Source organism: Mytilus edulis, chromosome 14 (assembly GCF_963676685.1).
Source record: "Mytilus edulis chromosome 14, xbMytEdul2.2, whole genome shotgun sequence".
Lineage (NCBI taxonomy): Eukaryota > Metazoa > Mollusca > Bivalvia > Mytilida > Mytilidae > Mytilus > Mytilus edulis.
The window spans coordinates 62,591,306-62,615,267 of record NC_092357.1 but is presented as its reverse complement, the minus strand read 5'-3'; the positions used below and the strand labels follow the sequence as shown (position 1 = coordinate 62,615,267).

General features: G+C 30.8%; 1 long non-coding RNA gene across 1 annotated transcript; it reads left to right on the top strand.

The window, feature by feature from the left end:
• The first annotated feature begins 204 nt into the window (after positions 1-204).
• Positions 205-20,394, top strand: LOC139503809 (uncharacterized). Its single transcript, XR_011659196.1, has 19 exons — positions 205-632; positions 1,378-1,446; positions 2,209-2,833; positions 3,579-3,647; positions 4,410-5,034; positions 5,781-5,849; positions 6,612-7,236; positions 7,985-8,053; positions 8,816-9,440; positions 10,187-10,255; positions 11,018-11,182; positions 11,928-11,996; positions 12,759-13,383; positions 14,132-14,200; positions 14,963-15,587; positions 16,333-16,401; positions 17,164-17,788; positions 18,534-18,602; positions 20,327-20,394. It is a non-coding gene; the product is annotated as an uncharacterized lncRNA (long non-coding RNA).
• Positions 20,395-23,962: the final 3,568 nt, after the last annotated feature.

The following is a 23,962-nucleotide window of genomic DNA, read 5'->3' as shown; positions in this document are numbered from 1 at the left end:
ATCTGCTCTATAGTCGAGTTGTTGTCTCTTTGACATATTCCCCCATTACCATTCTCAATTTTATTTTTAAAGAGTAAAATTCACAGGTCAGACAATGATATGGGTCAGGATCCCTAATAGACCTTGAGATGAGGAACTCAGATGACGTAATTAAAAAAAAATATTAGTCCGCCATACAATTGTGGATGCTGTGATTTTAAAAATGGACATAAATGAACAATAAGAACTGTTTTATAGAGCTGATGTGATGAGAAAAGAAAGATGTAGATTTGACCTGAAATAAATTATTAGAAAGGACAATTTTTTTATTGAATTTTATGATCAGAATTTTGGGATTATTTCATGAGGAGAGTGACATTTTTCACCATCTTCCGGGGTCCAGCAATTTGCGAAAAAAGTAATCTCACTTGCCACCCCGAAAATTTAACCAGACATGTATAAATGTATCAGCTTCGATATGAGCCATCATACATGTTCAAGTAAACGATATGGACTGAGCAACGGAGGAAAACGTTACCATTACGGCCTATGGAGAATTAATTGTAAATGTATACCCAAATTAGAAGCTTAATTCCAGAAGTTTTCAGGCTGATTTATGGATGATTTCACCTTGTACACCACCGAAAATGATGGTTAGTAGTTTTTTATTTATACCTAGTTATTATAAATGGTTTAAGATAAATATTATTGATAAAGATCAGCAAAAACTCAATGAAATTTTCGCTTTTAAAATGCATTACTGGCACGGGGCTGAACACTTTTTTTAGGCACAATCATAACTTTGTTTACTTCCGAGATATCCGAAAAGAATTTGTTTACTATATTGAAAAAGGCAAGAAATAACTTTTAAATATTATTAAATTGTAAGTAAACATGACACAATATAGTCTTTGTTATGTAATTATCACTTCGGTCTACAGGAATACCTGATAATCATGGGAGATAACACACTTCATACGAGTAAAGTGAGATACATCATCGCATGTGCTTTTATCCAATGATTTGACCCCTGGTCAGTAGATATATGCAAAAAAACAGAAAACACATGTACATGTTTTAAGAAAATCATGAATTATTATTTTTAATGCACTTGAGCAAAACAAAAGATATTGTCATTTCTCAGTGAAAAAGGGGGAGGGTCAAACCTTTTTGAAAACAATATTTCTGCACCGATTCAACTATTAAGCTAGTTAGCTACTACAGTACCCATTGCTTCTAATATAAAAGGTTTAAATGAAGGTTACTAAGCCACAAGGGAGAAGCATTTGTCTTTCTTTGTAATTAAACTTTCAAGAAATAGATTTTTCTCAATAATACTTATGTATTTAAATCAAATGATAACACAGCCTGAGTATTTTTTTTTTTGTCTTATTTCAGTTCCAGACATATCATTACTTTTTAACCTGAGATGGCAAACTAGAGGTTTTAAAAAGTCCTGAATAACTGGTAAGCATTTTGTTTTGTTAGGCAAGCTCTAAATTGTTTATTAATGGTATTTATGCAATTGAAATTACAGTCGGTATGTTAAAAATATGCAAATATGAAAACTGTTGCTATGGTCTTGATATTGAATGGAAAGGCTTAGTTACAGATCGTTTCGACTCAATATTTCGAGTTAAATCTTGCGGCAACTGTTTCTCACGTAACACTGCAAACTATATTTAGCACTATTTTGATCTGTCATTATTTAATGACGCCATAATACATGTGATGTCACAATGTTTCCTTTAAAACCTCATGTGGATTTCTCACTGATAAAAGGTTTTCACTGAAATACATGTTAAAAACATTTTTTCTCAAATAGAATTATGTGAAAGGACAAGTTTTGAAAATTTGCACTATATTGCACTCTAATTATATGATAAGGATGACTTTCCCAGTTGTTTAGAGTGCTTTCCACAGTTTTAAATACCAGATTTCCACTAGTAAGAATAATTATTTTGGTGTTGGTTTTTTTATAAAATCTTCATTTTTGCATAATTTCTCTGCCAAAATGCACTTTAAGACACAAGAAAATTTTATAGAATGCTTTAACAGGGTCTGTGTATTGTAATTAAAGGTTATAATCAGAAGTTTTGTCCTTGTTTTGACTAGTGAATGTATTCTGGAAGAAATTAATTATACATACACATTGTATTCAAAATAAATGAATATAGCGACGAAAGTGTCATTGCCTTATAGTGCTAAAACAACTTTATTTTTTTTCAGAAATGGACAAAAATACACAGATTTATTCAGAATGTTATACCGATGAAGATCACATAAAAATATTTGGAAAATTCAGAAGTATTGATTTCATATTGGGTCAGGATCCCTAATAGACCTTGAGATGAGGAACTCAGATGACGTAATTAAAAAAAAATATTAGTCCGCCATACAATTGTGGATGCTGTGATTTTAAAAATGGACATAAATGAACAATAAGAACTGTTTTATAGAGCTGATGTGATGAGAAAAGAAAGATGTAGATTTGACCTGAAATAAATTATTAGAAAGGACAATTTTTTTATTGAATTTTATGATCAGAATTTTGGGATTATTTCATGAGGAGAGTGACATTTTTCACCATCTTCCGGGGTCCAGCAATTTGCGAAAAAAGTAATCTCACTTGCCACCCCGAAAATTTAACCAGACATGTATAAATGTATCAGCTTCGATATGAGCCATCATACATGTTCAAGTAAACGATATGGACTGAGCAACGGAGGAAAACGTTACCATTACGGCCTATGGAGAATTAATTGTAAATGTATACCCAAATTAGAAGCTTAATTCCAGAAGTTTTCAGGCTGATTTATGGATGATTTCACCTTGTACACCACCGAAAATGATGGTTAGTAGTTTTTTATTTATACCTAGTTATTATAAATGGTTTAAGATAAATATTATTGATAAAGATCAGCAAAAACTCAATGAAATTTTCGCTTTTAAAATGCATTACTGGCACGGGGCTGAACACTTTTTTTAGGCACAATCATAACTTTGTTTACTTCCGAGATATCCGAAAAGAATTTGTTTACTATATTGAAAAAGGCAAGAAATAACTTTTAAATATTATTAAATTGTAAGTAAACATGACACAATATAGTCTTTGTTATGTAATTATCACTTCGGTCTACAGGAATACCTGATAATCATGGGAGATAACACACTTCATACGAGTAAAGTGAGATACTTCATCGCATGTGCTTTTATCCAATGATTTGACCCCTGGTCAGTAGATATATGCAAAAAAACAGAAAACACATGTACATGTTTTAAGAAAATCATGAATTATTATTTTTAATGCACTTGAGCAAAACAAAAGATATTGTCATTTCTCAGTGAAAAAGGGGGAGGGTCAAACCTTTTTGAAAACAATATTTCTGCACCGATTCAACTATTAAGCTAGTTAGCTACTACAGTACCCATTGCTTCTAATATAAAAGGTTTAAATGAAGGTTACTAAGCCACAAGGGAGAAGCATTTGTCTTTCTTTGTAATTAAACTTTCAAGAAATAGATTTTTCTCAATAATACTTATGTATTTAAATCAAATGATAACACAGCCTGAGTATTTTTTTTTTTGTCTTATTTCAGTTCCAGACATATCATTACTTTTTAACCTGAGATGGCAAACTAGAGGTTTTAAAAAGTCCTGAATAACTGGTAAGCATTTTGTTTTGTTAGGCAAGCTCTAAATTGTTTATTAATGGTATTTATGCAATTGAAATTACAGTCGGTATGTTAAAAATATGCAAATATGAAAACTGTTGCTATGGTCTTGATATTGAATGGAAAGGCTTAGTTACAGATCGTTTCGACTCAATATTTCGAGTTAAATCTTGCGGCAACTGTTTCTCACGTAACACTGCAAACTATATTTAGCACTATTTTGATCTGTCATTATTTAATGACGCCATAATACATGTGATGTCACAATGTTTCCTTTAAAACCTCATGTGGATTTCTCACTGATAAAAGGTTTTCACTGAAATACATGTTAAAAACATTTTTTCTCAAATAGAATTATGTGAAAGGACAAGTTTTGAAAATTTGCACTATATTGCACTCTAATTATATGATAAGGATGACTTTCCCAGTTGTTTAGAGTGCTTTCCACAGTTTTAAATACCAGATTTCCACTAGTAAGAATAATTATTTTGGTGTTGGTTTTTTTATAAAATCTTCATTTTTGCATAATTTCTCTGCCAAAATGCACTTTAAGACACAAGAAAATTTTATAGAATGCTTTAACAGGGTCTGTGTATTGTAATTAAAGGTTATAATCAGAAGTTTTGTCCTTGTTTTGACTAGTGAATGTATTCTGGAAGAAATTAATTATACATACACATTGTATTCAAAATAAATGAATATAGCGACGAAAGTGTCATTGCCTTATAGTGCTAAAACAACTTTATTTTTTTTCAGAAATGGACAAAAATACACAGATTTATTCAGAATGTTATACCGATGAAGATCACATAAAAATATTTGGAAAATTCAGAAGTATTGATTTCATATTGGGTCAGGATCCCTAATAGACCTTGAGATGAGGAACTCAGATGACGTAATTAAAAAAAAATATTAGTCCGCCATACAATTGTGGATGCTGTGATTTTAAAAATGGACATAAATGAACAATAAGAACTGTTTTATAGAGCTGATGTGATGAGAAAAGAAAGATGTAGATTTGACCTGAAATAAATTATTAGAAAGGACAATTTTTTTATTGAATTTTATGATCAGAATTTTGGGATTATTTCATGAGGAGAGTGACATTTTTCACCATCTTCCGGGGTCCAGCAATTTGCGAAAAAAGTAATCTCACTTGCCACCCCGAAAATTTAACCAGACATGTATAAATGTATCAGCTTCGATATGAGCCATCATACATGTTCAAGTAAACGATATGGACTGAGCAACGGAGGAAAACGTTACCATTACGGCCTATGGAGAATTAATTGTAAATGTATACCCAAATTAGAAGCTTAATTCCAGAAGTTTTCAGGCTGATTTATGGATGATTTCACCTTGTACACCACCGAAAATGATGGTTAGTAGTTTTTTATTTATACCTAGTTATTATAAATGGTTTAAGATAAATATTATTGATAAAGATCAGCAAAAACTCAATGAAATTTTCGCTTTTAAAATGCATTACTGGCACGGGGCTGAACACTTTTTTTAGGCACAATCATAACTTTGTTTACTTCCGAGATATCCGAAAAGAATTTGTTTACTATATTGAAAAAGGCAAGAAATAACTTTTAAATATTATTAAATTGTAAGTAAACATGACACAATATAGTCTTTGTTATGTAATTATCACTTCGGTCTACAGGAATACCTGATAATCATGGGAGATAACACACTTCATACGAGTAAAGTGAGATACATCATCGCATGTGCTTTTATCCAATGATTTGACCCCTGGTCAGTAGATATATGCAAAAAAACAGAAAACACATGTACATGTTTTAAGAAAATCATGAATTATTATTTTTAATGCACTTGAGCAAAACAAAAGATATTGTCATTTCTCAGTGAAAAAGGGGGAGGGTCAAACCTTTTTGAAAACAATATTTCTGCACCGATTCAACTATTAAGCTAGTTAGCTACTACAGTACCCATTGCTTCTAATATAAAAGGTTTAAATGAAGGTTACTAAGCCACAAGGGAGAAGCATTTGTCTTTCTTTGTAATTAAACTTTCAAGAAATAGATTTTTCTCAATAATACTTATGTATTTAAATCAAATGATAACACAGCCTGAGTATTTTTTTTTTTTGTCTTATTTCAGTTCCAGACATATCATTACTTTTTAACCTGAGATGGCAAACTAGAGGTTTTAAAAAGTCCTGAATAACTGGTAAGCATTTTGTTTTGTTAGGCAAGCTCTAAATTGTTTATTAATGGTATTTATGCAATTGAAATTACAGTCGGTATGTTAAAAATATGCAAATATGAAAACTGTTGCTATGGTCTTGATATTGAATGGAAAGGCTTAGTTACAGATCGTTTCGACTCAATATTTCGAGTTAAATCTTGCGGCAACTGTTTCTCACGTAACACTGCAAACTATATTTAGCACTATTTTGATCTGTCATTATTTAATGACGCCATAATACATGTGATGTCACAATGTTTCCTTTAAAACCTCATGTGGATTTCTCACTGATAAAAGGTTTTCACTGAAATACATGTTAAAAACATTTTTTCTCAAATAGAATTATGTGAAAGGACAAGTTTTGAAAATTTGCACTATATTGCACTCTAATTATATGATAAGGATGACTTTCCCAGTTGTTTAGAGTGCTTTCCACAGTTTTAAATACCAGATTTCCACTAGTAAGAATAATTATTTTGGTGTTGGTTTTTTTATAAAATCTTCATTTTTGCATAATTTCTCTGCCAAAATGCACTTTAAGACACAAGAAAATTTTATAGAATGCTTTAACAGGGTCTGTGTATTGTAATTAAAGGTTATAATCAGAAGTTTTGTCCTTGTTTTGACTAGTGAATGTATTCTGGAAGAAATTAATTATACATACACATTGTATTCAAAATAAATGAATATAGCGACGAAAGTGTCATTGCCTTATAGTGCTAAAACAACTTTATTTTTTTTCAGAAATGGACAAAAATACACAGATTTATTCAGAATGTTATACCGATGAAGATCACATAAAAATATTTGGAAAATTCAGAAGTATTGATTTCATATTGGGTCAGGATCCCTAATAGACCTTGAGATGAGGAACTCAGATGACGTAATTAAAAAAAAATATTAGTCCGCCATACAATTGTGGATGCTGTGATTTTAAAAATGGACATAAATGAACAATAAGAACTGTTTTATAGAGCTGATGTGATGAGAAAAGAAAGATGTAGATTTGACCTGAAATAAATTATTAGAAAGGACAATTTTTTTATTGAATTTTATGATCAGAATTTTGGGATTATTTCATGAGGAGAGTGACATTTTTCACCATCTTCCGGGGTCCAGCAATTTGCGAAAAAAGTAATCTCACTTGCCACCCCGAAAATTTAACCAGACATGTATAAATGTATCAGCTTCGATATGAGCCATCATACATGTTCAAGTAAACGATATGGACTGAGCAACGGAGGAAAACGTTACCATTACGGCCTATGGAGAATTAATTGTAAATGTATACCCAAATTAGAAGCTTAATTCCAGAAGTTTTCAGGCTGATTTATGGATGATTTCACCTTGTACACCACCGAAAATGATGGTTAGTAGTTTTTTATTTATACCTAGTTATTATAAATGGTTTAAGATAAATATTATTGATAAAGATCAGCAAAAACTCAATGAAATTTTCGCTTTTAAAATGCATTACTGGCACGGGGCTGAACACTTTTTTTAGGCACAATCATAACTTTGTTTACTTCCGAGATATCCGAAAAGAATTTGTTTACTATATTGAAAAAGGCAAGAAATAACTTTTAAATATTATTAAATTGTAAGTAAACATGACACAATATAGTCTTTGTTATGTAATTATCACTTCGGTCTACAGGAATACCTGATAATCATGGGAGATAACACACTTCATACGAGTAAAGTGAGATACATCATCGCATGTGCTTTTATCCAATGATTTGACCCCTGGTCAGTAGATATATGCAAAAAAACAGAAAACACATGTACATGTTTTAAGAAAATCATGAATTATTATTTTTAATGCACTTGAGCAAAACAAAAGATATTGTCATTTCTCAGTGAAAAAGGGGGAGGGTCAAACCTTTTTGAAAACAATATTTCTGCACCGATTCAACTATTAAGCTAGTTAGCTACTACAGTACCCATTGCTTCTAATATAAAAGGTTTAAATGAAGGTTACTAAGCCACAAGGGAGAAGCATTTGTCTTTCTTTGTAATTAAACTTTCAAGAAATAGATTTTTCTCAATAATACTTATGTATTTAAATCAAATGATAACACAGCCTGAGTATTTTTTTTTTTTTTGTCTTATTTCAGTTCCAGACATATCATTACTTTTTAACCTGAGATGGCAAACTAGAGGTTTTAAAAAGTCCTGAATAACTGGTAAGCATTTTGTTTTGTTAGGCAAGCTCTAAATTGTTTATTAATGGTATTTATGCAATTGAAATTACAGTCGGTATGTTAAAAATATGCAAATATGAAAACTGTTGCTATGGTCTTGATATTGAATGGAAAGGCTTAGTTACAGATCGTTTCGACTCAATATTTCGAGTTAAATCTTGCGGCAACTGTTTCTCACGTAACACTGCAAACTATATTTAGCACTATTTTGATCTGTCATTATTTAATGACGCCATAATACATGTGATGTCACAATGTTTCCTTTAAAACCTCATGTGGATTTCTCACTGATAAAAGGTTTTCACTGAAATACATGTTAAAAACATTTTTTCTCAAATAGAATTATGTGAAAGGACAAGTTTTGAAAATTTGCACTATATTGCACTCTAATTATATGATAAGGATGACTTTCCCAGTTGTTTAGAGTGCTTTCCACAGTTTTAAATACCAGATTTCCACTAGTAAGAATAATTATTTTGGTGTTGGTTTTTTTATAAAATCTTCATTTTTGCATAATTTCTCTGCCAAAATGCACTTTAAGACACAAGAAAATTTTATAGAATGCTTTAACAGGGTCTGTGTATTGTAATTAAAGGTTATAATCAGAAGTTTTGTCCTTGTTTTGACTAGTGAATGTATTCTGGAAGAAATTAATTATACATACACATTGTATTCAAAATAAATGAATATAGCGACGAAAGTGTCATTGCCTTATAGTGCTAAAACAACTTTATTTTTTTTCAGAAATGGACAAAAATACACAGATTTATTCAGAATGTTATACCGATGAAGATCACATAAAAATATTTGGAAAATTCAGAAGTATTGATTTCATATTGGGTCAGGATCCCTAATAGACCTTGAGATGAGGAACTCAGATGACGTAATTAAAAAAAAATATTAGTCCGCCATACAATTGTGGATGCTGTGATTTTAAAAATGGACATAAATGAACAATAAGAACTGTTTTATAGAGCTGATGTGATGAGAAAAGAAAGATGTAGATTTGACCTGAAATAAATTATTAGAAAGGACAATTTTTTTATTGAATTTTATGATCAGAATTTTGGGATTATTTCATGAGGAGAGTGACATTTTTCACCATCTTCCGGGGTCCAGCAATTTGCGAAAAAAGTAATCTCACTTGCCACCCCGAAAATTTAACCAGACATGTATAAATGTATCAGCTTCGATATGAGCCATCATACATGTTCAAGTAAACGATATGGACTGAGCAACGGAGGAAAACGTTACCATTACGGCCTATGGAGAATTAATTGTAAATGTATACCCAAATTAGAAGCTTAATTCCAGAAGTTTTCAGGCTGATTTATGGATGATTTCACCTTGTACACCACCGAAAATGATGGTTAGTAGTTTTTTATTTATACCTAGTTATTATAAATGGTTTAAGATAAATATTATTGATAAAGATCAGCAAAAACTCAATGAAATTTTCGCTTTTAAAATGCATTACTGGCACGGGGCTGAACACTTTTTTTAGGCACAATCATAACTTTGTTTACTTCCGAGATATCCGAAAAGAATTTGTTTACTATATTGAAAAAGGCAAGAAATAACTTTTAAATATTATTAAATTGTAAGTAAACATGACACAATATAGTCTTTGTTATGTAATTATCACTTCGGTCTACAGGAATACCTGATAATCATGGGAGATAACACACTTCATACGAGTAAAGTGAGATACATCATCGCATGTGCTTTTATCCAATGATTTGACCCCTGGTCAGTAGATATATGCAAAAAAACAGAAAACACATGTACATGTTTTAAGAAAATCATGAATTATTATTTTTAATGCACTTGAGCAAAACAAAAGATATTGTCATTTCTCAGTGAAAAAGGGGGAGGGTCAAACCTTTTTGAAAACAATATTTCTGCACCGATTCAACTATTAAGCTAGTTAGCTACTACAGTACCCATTGCTTCTAATATAAAAGGTTTAAATGAAGGTTACTAAGCCACAAGGGAGAAGCATTTGTCTTTCTTTGTAATTAAACTTTCAAGAAATAGATTTTTCTCAATAATACTTATGTATTTAAATCAAATGATAACACAGCCTGAGTATTTTTTTTTTTTGTCTTATTTCAGTTCCAGACATATCATTACTTTTTAACCTGAGATGGCAAACTAGAGGTTTTAAAAAGTCCTGAATAACTGGTAAGCATTTTGTTTTGTTAGGCAAGCTCTAAATTGTTTATTAATGGTATTTATGCAATTGAAATTACAGTCGGTATGTTAAAAATATGCAAATATGAAAACTGTTGCTATGGTCTTGATATTGAATGGAAAGGCTTAGTTACAGATCGTTTCGACTCAATATTTCGAGTTAAATCTTGCGGCAACTGTTTCTCACGTAACACTGCAAACTATATTTAGCACTATTTTGATCTGTCATTATTTAATGACGCCATAATACATGTGATGTCACAATGTTTCCTTTAAAACCTCATGTGGATTTCTCACTGATAAAAGGTTTTCACTGAAATACATGTTAAAAACATTTTTTCTCAAATAGAATTATGTGAAAGGACAAGTTTTGAAAATTTGCACTATATTGCACTCTAATTATATGATAAGGATGACTTTCCCAGTTGTTTAGAGTGCTTTCCACAGTTTTAAATACCAGATTTCCACTAGTAAGAATAATTATTTTGGTGTTGGTTTTTTTATAAAATCTTCATTTTTGCATAATTTCTCTGCCAAAATGCACTTTAAGACACAAGAAAATTTTATAGAATGCTTTAACAGGGTCTGTGTATTGTAATTAAAGGTTATAATCAGAAGTTTTGTCCTTGTTTTGACTAGTGAATGTATTCTGGAAGAAATTAATTATACATACACATTGTATTCAAAATAAATGAATATAGCGACGAAAGTGTCATTGCCTTATAGTGCTAAAACAACTTTATTTTTTTTCAGAAATGGACAAAAATACACAGATTTATTCAGAATGTTATACCGATGAAGATCACATAAAAATATTTGGAAAATTCAGAAGTATTGATTTCAAATTAGAAGCTTAATTCCAGAAGTTTTCAGGCTGATTTATGGATGATTTCACCTTGTACACCACCGAAAATGATGGTTAGTAGTTTTTTATTTATACCTAGTTATTATAAATGGTTTAAGATAAATATTATTGATAAAGATCAGCAAAAACTCAATGAAATTTTCGCTTTTAAAATGCATTACTGGCACGGGGCTGAACACTTTTTTTAGGCACAATCATAACTTTGTTTACTTCCGAGATATCCGAAAAGAATTTGTTTACTATATTGAAAAAGGCAAGAAATAACTTTTAAATATTATTAAATTGTAAGTAAACATGACACAATATAGTCTTTGTTATGTAATTATCACTTCGGTCTACAGGAATACCTGATAATCATGGGAGATAACACACTTCATACGAGTAAAGTGAGATACATCATCGCATGTGCTTTTATCCAATGATTTGACCCCTGGTCAGTAGATATATGCAAAAAAACAGAAAACACATGTACATGTTTTAAGAAAATCATGAATTATTATTTTTAATGCACTTGAGCAAAACAAAAGATATTGTCATTTCTCAGTGAAAAAGGGGGAGGGTCAAACCTTTTTGAAAACAATATTTCTGCACCGATTCAACTATTAAGCTAGTTAGCTACTACAGTACCCATTGCTTCTAATATAAAAGGTTTAAATGAAGGTTACTAAGCCACAAGGGAGAAGCATTTGTCTTTCTTTGTAATTAAACTTTCAAGAAATAGATTTTTCTCAATAATACTTATGTATTTAAATCAAATGATAACACAGCCTGAGTATTTTTTTTTTTGTCTTATTTCAGTTCCAGACATATCATTACTTTTTAACCTGAGATGGCAAACTAGAGGTTTTAAAAAGTCCTGAATAACTGGTAAGCATTTTGTTTTGTTAGGCAAGCTCTAAATTGTTTATTAATGGTATTTATGCAATTGAAATTACAGTCGGTATGTTAAAAATATGCAAATATGAAAACTGTTGCTATGGTCTTGATATTGAATGGAAAGGCTTAGTTACAGATCGTTTCGACTCAATATTTCGAGTTAAATCTTGCGGCAACTGTTTCTCACGTAACACTGCAAACTATATTTAGCACTATTTTGATCTGTCATTATTTAATGACGCCATAATACATGTGATGTCACAATGTTTCCTTTAAAACCTCATGTGGATTTCTCACTGATAAAAGGTTTTCACTGAAATACATGTTAAAAACATTTTTTCTCAAATAGAATTATGTGAAAGGACAAGTTTTGAAAATTTGCACTATATTGCACTCTAATTATATGATAAGGATGACTTTCCCAGTTGTTTAGAGTGCTTTCCACAGTTTTAAATACCAGATTTCCACTAGTAAGAATAATTATTTTGGTGTTGGTTTTTTTATAAAATCTTCATTTTTGCATAATTTCTCTGCCAAAATGCACTTTAAGACACAAGAAAATTTTATAGAATGCTTTAACAGGGTCTGTGTATTGTAATTAAAGGTTATAATCAGAAGTTTTGTCCTTGTTTTGACTAGTGAATGTATTCTGGAAGAAATTAATTATACATACACATTGTATTCAAAATAAATGAATATAGCGACGAAAGTGTCATTGCCTTATAGTGCTAAAACAACTTTATTTTTTTTCAGAAATGGACAAAAATACACAGATTTATTCAGAATGTTATACCGATGAAGATCACATAAAAATATTTGGAAAATTCAGAAGTATTGATTTCATATTGGGTCAGGATCCCTAATAGACCTTGAGATGAGGAACTCAGATGACGTAATTAAAAAAAAATATTAGTCCGCCATACAATTGTGGATGCTGTGATTTTAAAAATGGACATAAATGAACAATAAGAACTGTTTTATAGAGCTGATGTGATGAGAAAAGAAAGATGTAGATTTGACCTGAAATAAATTATTAGAAAGGACAATTTTTTTATTGAATTTTATGATCAGAATTTTGGGATTATTTCATGAGGAGAGTGACATTTTTCACCATCTTCCGGGGTCCAGCAATTTGCGAAAAAAGTAATCTCACTTGCCACCCCGAAAATTTAACCAGACATGTATAAATGTATCAGCTTCGATATGAGCCATCATACATGTTCAAGTAAACGATATGGACTGAGCAACGGAGGAAAACGTTACCATTACGGCCTATGGAGAATTAATTGTAAATGTATACCCAAATTAGAAGCTTAATTCCAGAAGTTTTCAGGCTGATTTATGGATGATTTCACCTTGTACACCACCGAAAATGATGGTTAGTAGTTTTTTATTTATACCTAGTTATTATAAATGGTTTAAGATAAATATTATTGATAAAGATCAGCAAAAACTCAATGAAATTTTCGCTTTTAAAATGCATTACTGGCACGGGGCTGAACACTTTTTTTAGGCACAATCATAACTTTGTTTACTTCCGAGATATCCGAAAAGAATTTGTTTACTATATTGAAAAAGGCAAGAAATAACTTTTAAATATTATTAAATTGTAAGTAAACATGACACAATATAGTCTTTGTTATGTAATTATCACTTCGGTCTACAGGAATACCTGATAATCATGGGAGATAACACACTTCATACGAGTAAAGTGAGATACATCATCGCATGTGCTTTTATCCAATGATTTGACCCCTGGTCAGTAGATATATGCAAAAAAACAGAAAACACATGTACATGTTTTAAGAAAATCATGAATTATTATTTTTAATGCACTTGAGCAAAACAAAAGATATTGTCATTTCTCAGTGAAAAAGGGGGAGGGTCAAACCTTTTTGAAAACAATATTTCTGCACCGATTCAACTATTAAGCTAGTTAGCTACTACAGTACCCATTGCTTCTAATATAAAAGGTTTAAATGAAGGTTACTAAGCCACAAGGGAGAAGCATTTGTCTTTCTTTGTAATTAAACTTTCAAGAAATAGATTTTTCTCAATAATACTTATGTATTTAAATCAAATGATAACACAGCCTGAGTATTTTTTTTTTTTTTGTCTTATTTCAGTTCCAGACATATCATTACTTTTTAACCTGAGATGGCAAACTAGAGGTTTTAAAAAGTCCTGAATAACTGGTAAGCATTTTGTTTTGTTAGGCAAGCTCTAAATTGTTTATTAATGGTATTTATGCAATTGAAATTACAGTCGGTATGTTAAAAATATGCAAATATGAAAACTGTTGCTATGGTCTTGATATTGAATGGAAAGGCTTAGTTACAGATCGTTTCGACTCAATATTTCGAGTTAAATCTTGCGGCAACTGTTTCTCACGTAACACTGCAAACTATATTTAGCACTATTTTGATCTGTCATTATTTAATGACGCCATAATACATGTGATGTCACAATGTTTCCTTTAAAACCTCATGTGGATTTCTCACTGATAAAAGGTTTTCACTGAAATACATGTTAAAAACATTTTTTCTCAAATAGAATTATGTGAAAGGACAAGTTTTGAAAATTTGCACTATATTGCACTCTAATTATATGATAAGGATGACTTTCCCAGTTGTTTAGAGTGCTTTCCACAGTTTTAAATACCAGATTTCCACTAGTAAGAATAATTATTTTGGTGTTGGTTTTTTTATAAAATCTTCATTTTTGCATAATTTCTCTGCCAAAATGCACTTTAAGACACAAGAAAATTTTATAGAATGCTTTAACAGGGTCTGTGTATTGTAATTAAAGGTTATAATCAGAAGTTTTGTCCTTGTTTTGACTAGTGAATGTATTCTGGAAGAAATTAATTATACATACACATTGTATTCAAAATAAATGAATATAGCGACGAAAGTGTCATTGCCTTATAGTGCTAAAACAACTTTATTTTTTTTCAGAAATGGACAAAAATACACAGATTTATTCAGAATGTTATACCGATGAAGATCACATAAAAATATTTGGAAAATTCAGAAGTATTGATTTCATATTGGGTCAGGATCCCTAATAGACCTTGAGATGAGGAACTCAGATGACGTAATTAAAAAAAAATATTAGTCCGCCATACAATTGTGGATGCTGTGATTTTAAAAATGGACATAAATGAACAATAAGAACTGTTTTATAGAGCTGATGTGATGAGAAAAGAAAGATGTAGATTTGACCTGAAATAAATTATTAGAAAGGACAATTTTTTTATTGAATTTTATGATCAGAATTTTGGGATTATTTCATGAGGAGAGTGACATTTTTCACCATCTTCCGGGGTCCAGCAATTTGCGAAAAAAGTAATCTCACTTGCCACCCCGAAAATTTAACCAGACATGTATAAATGTATCAGCTTCGATATGAGCCATCATACATGTTCAAGTAAACGATATGGACTGAGCAACGGAGGAAAACGTTACCATTACGGCCTATGGAGAATTAATTGTAAATGTATACCCAAATTAGAAGCTTAATTCCAGAAGTTTTCAGGCTGATTTATGGATGATTTCACCTTGTACACCACCGAAAATGATGGTTAGTAGTTTTTTATTTATACCTAGTTATTATAAATGGTTTAAGATAAATATTATTGATAAAGATCAGCAAAAACTCAATGAAATTTTCGCTTTTAAAATGCATTACTGGCACGGGGCTGAACACTTTTTTTAGGCACAATCATAACTTTGTTTACTTCCGAGATATCCGAAAAGAATTTGTTTACTATATTGAAAAAGGCAAGAAATAACTTTTAAATATTATTAAATTGTAAGTAAACATGACACAATATAGTCTTTGTTATGTAATTATCACTTCGGTCTACAGGAATACCTGATAATCATGGGAGATAACACACTTCATACGAGTAAAGTGAGATACATCATCGCATGTGCTTTTATCCAATGATTTGACCCCTGGTCAGTAGATATATGCAAAAAAACAGAAAACACATGTACATGTTTTAAGAAAATCATGAATTATTATTTTTAATGCACTTGAGCAAAACAAAAGATATTGTCATTTCTCAGTGAAAAAGGGGGAGGGTCAAACCTTTTTGAAAACAATATTTCTGCACCGATTCAACTATTAAGCTAGTTAGCTACTACAGTACCCATTGCTTCTAATATAAAAGGTTTAAATGAAGGTTACTAAGCCACAAGGGAGAAGCATTTGTCTTTCTTTGTAATTAAACTTTCAAGAAATAGATTTTTCTCAATAATACTTATGTATTTAAATCAAATGATAACACAGCCTGAGTATTTTTTTTTTTGTCTTATTTCAGTTCCAGACATATCATTACTTTTTAACCTGAGATGGCAAACTAGAGGTTTTAAAAAGTCCTGAATAACTGGTAAGCATTTTGTTTTGTTAGGCAAGCTCTAAATTGTTTATTAATGGTATTTATGCAATTGAAATTACAGTCGGTATGTTAAAAATATGCAAATATGAAAACTGTTGCTATGGTCTTGATATTGAATGGAAAGGCTTAGTTACAGATCGTTTCGACTCAATATTTCGAGTTAAATCTTGCGGCAACTGTTTCTCACGTAACACTGCAAACTATATTTAGCACTATTTTGATCTGTCATTATTTAATGACGCCATAATACATGTGATGTCACAATGTTTCCTTTAAAACCTCATGTGGATTTCTCACTGATAAAAGGTTTTCACTGAAATACATGTTAAAAACATTTTTTCTCAAATAGAATTATGTGAAAGGACAAGTTTTGAAAATTTGCACTATATTGCACTCTAATTATATGATAAGGATGACTTTCCCAGTAGTTTAGAGTGCTTTCCACAGTTTTAAATACCAGATTTCCACTAGTAAGAATAATTATTTTGGTGTTGGTTTTTTTATAAAATCTTCATTTTTGCATAATTTCTCTGCCAAAATGCACTTTAAGACACAAGAAAATTTTATAGAATGCTTTAACAGGGTCTGTGTATTGTAATTAAAGGTTATAATCAGAAGTTTTGTCCTTGTTTTGACTAGTGAATGTATTCTGGAAGAAATTAATTATACATACACATTGTATTCAAAATAAATGAATATAGCGACGAAAGTGTCATTGCCTTATAGTGCTAAAACAACTTTATTTTTTTTCAGAAATGGACAAAAATACACAGATTTATTCAGAATGTTATACCGATGAAGATCACATAAAAATATTTGGAAAATTCAGAAGTATTGATTTCATATTGGGTCAGGATCCCTAATAGACCTTGAGATGAGGAACTCAGATGACGTAATTAAAAAAAAATATTAGTCCGCCATACAATTGTGGATGCTGTGATTTTAAAAATGGACATAAATGAACAATAAGAACTGTTTTATAGAGCTGATGTGATGAGAAAAGAAAGATGTAGATTTGACCTGAAATAAATTATTAGAAAGGACAATTTTTTTATTGAATTTTATGATCAGAATTTTGGGATTATTTCATGAGGAGAGTGACATTTTTCACCATCTTCCGGGGTCCAGCAATTTGCGAAAAAAGTAATCTCACTTGCCACCCCGAAAATTTAACCAGACATGTATAAATGTATCAGCTTCGATATGAGCCATCATACATGTTCAAGTAAACGATATGGACTGAGCAACGGAGGAAAACGTTACCATTACGGCCTATGGAGAATTAATTGTAAATGTATACCCAAATTAGAAGCTTAATTCCAGAAGTTTTCAGGCTGATTTATGGATGATTTCACCTTGTACACCACCGAAAATGATGGTTAGTAGTTTTTTATTTATACCTAGTTATTATAAATGGTTTAAGATAAATATTATTGATAAAGATCAGCAAAAACTCAATGAAATTTTCGCTTTTAAAATGCATTACTGGCACGGGGCTGAACACTTTTTTTAGGCACAATCATAACTTTGTTTACTTCCGAGATATCCGAAAAGAATTTGTTTACTATATTGAAAAAGGCAAGAAATAACTTTTAAATATTATTAAATTGTAAGTAAACATGACACAATATAGTCTTTGTTATGTAATTATCACTTCGGTCTACAGGAATACCTGATAATCATGGGAGATAACACACTTCATACGAGTAAAGTGAGATACATCATCGCATGTGCTTTTATCCAATGATTTGACCCCTGGTCAGTAGATATATGCAAAAAAACAGAAAACACATGTACATGTTTTAAGAAAATCATGAATTATTATTTTTAATGCACTTGAGCAAAACAAAAGATATTGTCATTTCTCAGTGAAAAAGGGGGAGGGTCAAACCTTTTTGAAAACAATATTTCTGCACCGATTCAACTATTAAGCTAGTTAGCTACTACAGTACCCATTGCTTCTAATATAAAAGGTTTAAATGAAGGTTACTAAGCCACAAGGGAGAAGCATTTGTCTTTCTTTGTAATTAAACTTTCAAGAAATAGATTTTTCTCAATAATACTTATGTATTTAAATCAAATGATAACACAGCCTGAGTATTTTTTTTTTTGTCTTATTTCAGTTCCAGACATATCATTACTTTTTAACCTGAGATGGCAAACTAGAGGTTTTAAAAAGTCCTGAATAACTGGTAAGCATTTTGTTTTGTTAGGCAAGCTCTAAATTGTTTATTAATGGTATTTATGCAATTGAAATTACAGTCGGTATGTTAAAAATATGCAAATATGAAAACTGTTGCTATGGTCTTGATATTGAATGGAAAGGCTTAGTTACAGATCGTTTCGACTCAATATTTCGAGTTAAATCTTGCGGCAACTGTTTCTCACGTAACACTGCAAACTATATTTAGCACTATTTTGATCTGTCATTATTTAATGACGCCATAATACATGTGATGTCACAATGTTTCCTTTAAAACCTCATGTGGATTTCTCACTGATAAAAGGTTTTCACTGAAATACATGTTAAAAACATTTTTTCTCAAATAGAATTATGTGAAAGGACAAGTTTTGAAAATTTGCACTATATTGCACTCTAATTATATGATAAGGATGACTTTCCCAGTAGTTTAGAGTGCTTTCCACAGTTTTAAATACCAGATTTCCACTAGTAAGAATAATTATTTCGCATGTGCTTTTATCCAATGATTTGACCCCTGGTCAGTAGATATATGCAAAAAAACAGAAAACACATGTACATGTTTTAAGAAAATCATGAATTATTATTTTTAATGCACTTGAGCAAAACAAAAGATATTGTCATTTCTCAGTGAAAAAGGGGGAGGGTCAAACCTTTTTGAAAACAATATTTCTGCACCGATTCAACTATTAAGCTAGTTAGCTACTACAGTACCCATTGCTTCTAATATAAAAGGTTTAAATGAAGGTTACTAAGCCACAAGGGAGAAGCATTTGTCTTTCTTTGTAATTAAACTTTCAAGAAATAGATTTTTCTCAATAATACTTATGTATTTAAATCAAATGATAACACAGCCTGAGTATTTTTTTTTTTGTCTTATTTCAGTTCCAGACATATCATTACTTTTTAACCTGAGATGGCAAACTAGAGGTTTTAAAAAGTCCTGAATAACTGGTAAGCATTTTGTTTTGTTAGGCAAGCTCTAAATTGTTTATTAATGGTATTTATGCAATTGAAATTACAGTCGGTATGTTAAAAATATGCAAATATGAAAACTGTTGCTATGGTCTTGATATTGAATGGAAAGGCTTAGTTACAGATCGTTTCGACTCAATATTTCGAGTTAAATCTTGCGGCAACTGTTTCTCACGTAACACTGCAAACTATATTTAGCACTATTTTGATCTGTCATTATTTAATGACGCCATAATACATGTGATGTCACAATGTTTCCTTTAAAACCTCATGTGGATTTCTCACTGATAAAAGGTTTTCACTGAAATACATGTTAAAAACATTTTTTCTCAAATAGAATTATGTGAAAGGACAAGTTTTGAAAATTTGCACTATATTGCACTCTAATTATATGATAAGGATGACTTTCCCAGTAGTTTAGAGTGCTTTCCACAGTTTTAAATACCAGATTTCCACTAGTAAGAATAATTATTTTGGTGTTGGTTTTTTTATAAAATCTTCATTTTTGCATAATTTCTCTGCCAAAATGCACTTTAAGACACAAGAAAATTTTATAGAATGCTTTAACAGGGTCTGTGTATTGTAATTAAAGGTTATAATCAGAAGTTTTGTCCTTGTTTTGACTAGTGAATGTATTCTGGAAGAAATTAATTATACATACACATTGTATTCAAAATAAATGAATATAGCGACGAAAGTGTCATTGCCTTATAGTGCTAAAACAACTTTATTTTTTTTCAGAAATGGACAAAAATACACAGATTTATTCAGAATGTTATACCGATGAAGATCACATAAAAATATTTGGAAAATTCAGAAGTATTGATTTCAAATTAGAAGCTTAATTCCAGAAGTTTTCAGGCTGATTTATGGATGATTTCACCTTGTACACCACCGAAAATGATGGTTAGTAGTTTTTTATTTATACCTAGTTATTATAAATGGTTTAAGATAAATATTATTGATAAAGATCAGCAAAAACTCAATGAAATTTTCGCTTTTAAAATGCATTACTGGCACGGGGCTGAACACTTTTTTTAGGCACAATCATAACTTTGTTTACTTCCGAGATATCCGAAAAGAATTTGTTTACTATATTGAAAAGGGCAAGAAATAACTTTTAAATATTATTAAATTGTAAGTAAACATGACACAATATAGTCTTTGTTATGTAATTATCACTTCGGTCTACAGGAATACCTGATAATCATGGGAGATAACACACTTCATACGAGTAAAGTGAGATACATCATCGCATGTGCTTTTATCCAATGATTTGACCCCTGGTCAGTAGATATATGCAAAAAAACAGAAAACACATGTACATGTTTTAAGAAAATCATGAATTATTATTTTTAATGCACTTGAGCAAAACAAAAGATATTGTCATTTCTCAGTGAAAAAGGGGGAGGGTCAAACCTTTTTGAAAACAATATTTCTGCACCGATTCAACTATTAAGCTAGTTAGCTACTACAGTACCCATTGCTTCTAATATAAAAGGTTTAAATGAAGGTTACTAAGCCACAAGGGAGAAGCATTTGTCTTTCTTTGTAATTAAACTTTCAAGAAATAGATTTTTCTCAATAATACTTATGTATTTAAATCAAATGATAACACAGCCTGAGTATTTTTTTTTTTTGTCTTATTTCAGTTCCAGACATATCATTACTTTTTAACCTGAGATGGCAAACTAGAGGTTTTAAAAAGTCCTGAATAACTGGTAAGCATTTTGTTTTGTTAGGCAAGCTCTAAATTGTTTATTAATGGTATTTATGCAATTGAAATTACAGTCGGTATGTTAAAAATATGCAAATATGAAAACTGTTGCTATGGTCTTGATATTGAATGGAAAGGCTTAGTTACAGATCGTTTCGACTCAATATTTCGAGTTAAATCTTGCGGCAACTGTTTCTCACGTAACACTGCAAACTATATTTAGCACTATTTTGATCTGTCATTATTTAATGACGCCATAATACATGTGATGTCACAATGTTTCCTTTAAAACCTCATGTGGATTTCTCACTGATAAAAGGTTTTCACTGAAATACATGTTAAAAACATTTTTTCTCAAATAGAATTATGTGAAAGGACAAGTTTTGAAAATTTGCACTATATTGCACTCTAATTATATGATAAGGATGACTTTCCCAGTAGTTTAGAGTGCTTTCCACAGTTTTAAATACCAGATTTCCACTAGTAAGAATAATTATTTTGGTGTTGGTTTTTTTATAAAATCTTCATTTTTGCATAATTTCTCTGCCAAAATGCACTTTAAGACACAAGAAAATTTTATAGAATGCTTTAACAGGGTCTGTGTATTGTAATTAAAGGTTATAATCAGAAGTTTTGTCCTTGTTTTGACTAGTGAATGTATTCTGGAAGAAATTAATTATACATACACATTGTATTCAAAATAAATGAATATAGCGACGAAAGTGTCATTGCCTTATAGTGCTAAAACAACTTTATTTTTTTTCAGAAATGGACAAAAATACACAGATTTATTCAGAATGTTATACCGATGAAGATCACATAAAAATATTTGGAAAATTCAGAAGTATTGATTTCATATTGGGTCAGGATCCCTAATAGACCTTGAGATGAGGAACTCAGATGACGTAATTAAAAAAAAATATTAGTCCGCCATACAATTGTGGATGCTGTGATTTTAAAAATGGACATAAATGAACAATAAGAACTGTTTTATAGAGCTGATGTGATGAGAAAAGAAAGATGTAGATTTGACCTGAAATAAATTATTAGAAAGGACAATTTTTTTATTGAATTTTATGATCAGAATTTTGGGATTATTTCATGAGGAGAGTGACATTTTTCACCATCTTCCGGGGTCCAGCAATTTGCGAAAAAAGTAATCTCACTTGCCACCCCGAAAATTTAACCAGACATGTATAAATGTATCAGCTTCGATATGAGCCATCATACATGTTCAAGTAAACGATATGGACTGAGCAACGGAGGAAAACGTTACCATTACGGCCTATGGAGAATTAATTGTAAATGTATACCCATATGGCAAAAATCAGTCATCAAAACACAACATAGACAAGAGTGCACAAGCTGAAATGTCTGGCCTTATTACTTATAATTGATACTATGTTGATAGTCCTATATATATAGTTGACCTATTGCATAAAGTATTAGAAAATAAGACCAAAACTCAAACACTTAACATTAACCACTGAAACCATGAATTAGATGATGGACAGATGACATCTGCCAGCTTGACACCTAACAATCACTTCATACACCAAATATAGTAGACCTACAATGTATTGCATAAACAGTATATGAAAATCAGAACAAAACACAAGAGGCTGTCTGAGCGACAGCAAACTGGATTTATTAACATTTATTTGTGTCCCGACATTTTTCAATATCACAAGATATAAGAACCATAACTGCCTAACAGTGAAAGTGAAAATCGTCAATATCAAATTTGACCTCAATTTTGTCATCAGTAACTACATATTAAAATTTGAAAAGCTTTGGTTGAATGGTTCATGAGTAAATGCAACAACCTGACTAGAAACTCCATTTTTCAATCTTTCAAGAACCATAACTCCTGAACCGTTAAAGTCAAAATCGTCAGTATTGAGTTTGACCTCCATTTTGTTGTCAGTAACATCATATTAAAATTTAAAAAACTTGGGTTGAACGTTTCTTGAGTTAATGCACGGACAACATTTGACTGCAGCCCGCCCGCTACCCGTACATCTCCAAATCAACAACCGACATTTTTGTCACAAAATTCTGGTTAAAAGCTTTAGAGTCATTCCACGGTAGTGGCTAAAAATAGACTTCTCATTTAAAACAAGTAAAAACAAAGTCTTTGATCTATATTTAAGGTCAATTCGTAATGTCATGCTTTAAATAACATATCAAAGAAATAAAAGAAGATATAATATCGGTTGTTAATGTTTTTTAAATATATTTTGAAACCAGTTTATGATGAAGTATGGTAAAATAATCGGCCATTTTCTGGGACATCTCTGGTACGGTATTTTCAATTATACACAAATACGTTATATTTGTTTATTTATGTTTTATTGAGTAATCTATGGTGAAGTAGATGGTTTAAACCGTTATAATACGCGATTTTGTCGGAGAAAAATAAACAAAAAAGGTAAAAATATTGTTTTCAAATTAATGTAAACGATCGCTACTGTCGTGTCCACTGTTAAACCCAAAACTAATGGTCTCAGGATTTTTAATTGTAGGTGCCATGCATGAGCGATTATATTTAAATGCACCAATTATGTCTTCTCTTTGTAAAATGTGAAAACAATAACATAAAGACGTTCCGTTGACACGTGATCGTAATTGAAATGCACCGGCTGACATTCGCGTCCAGT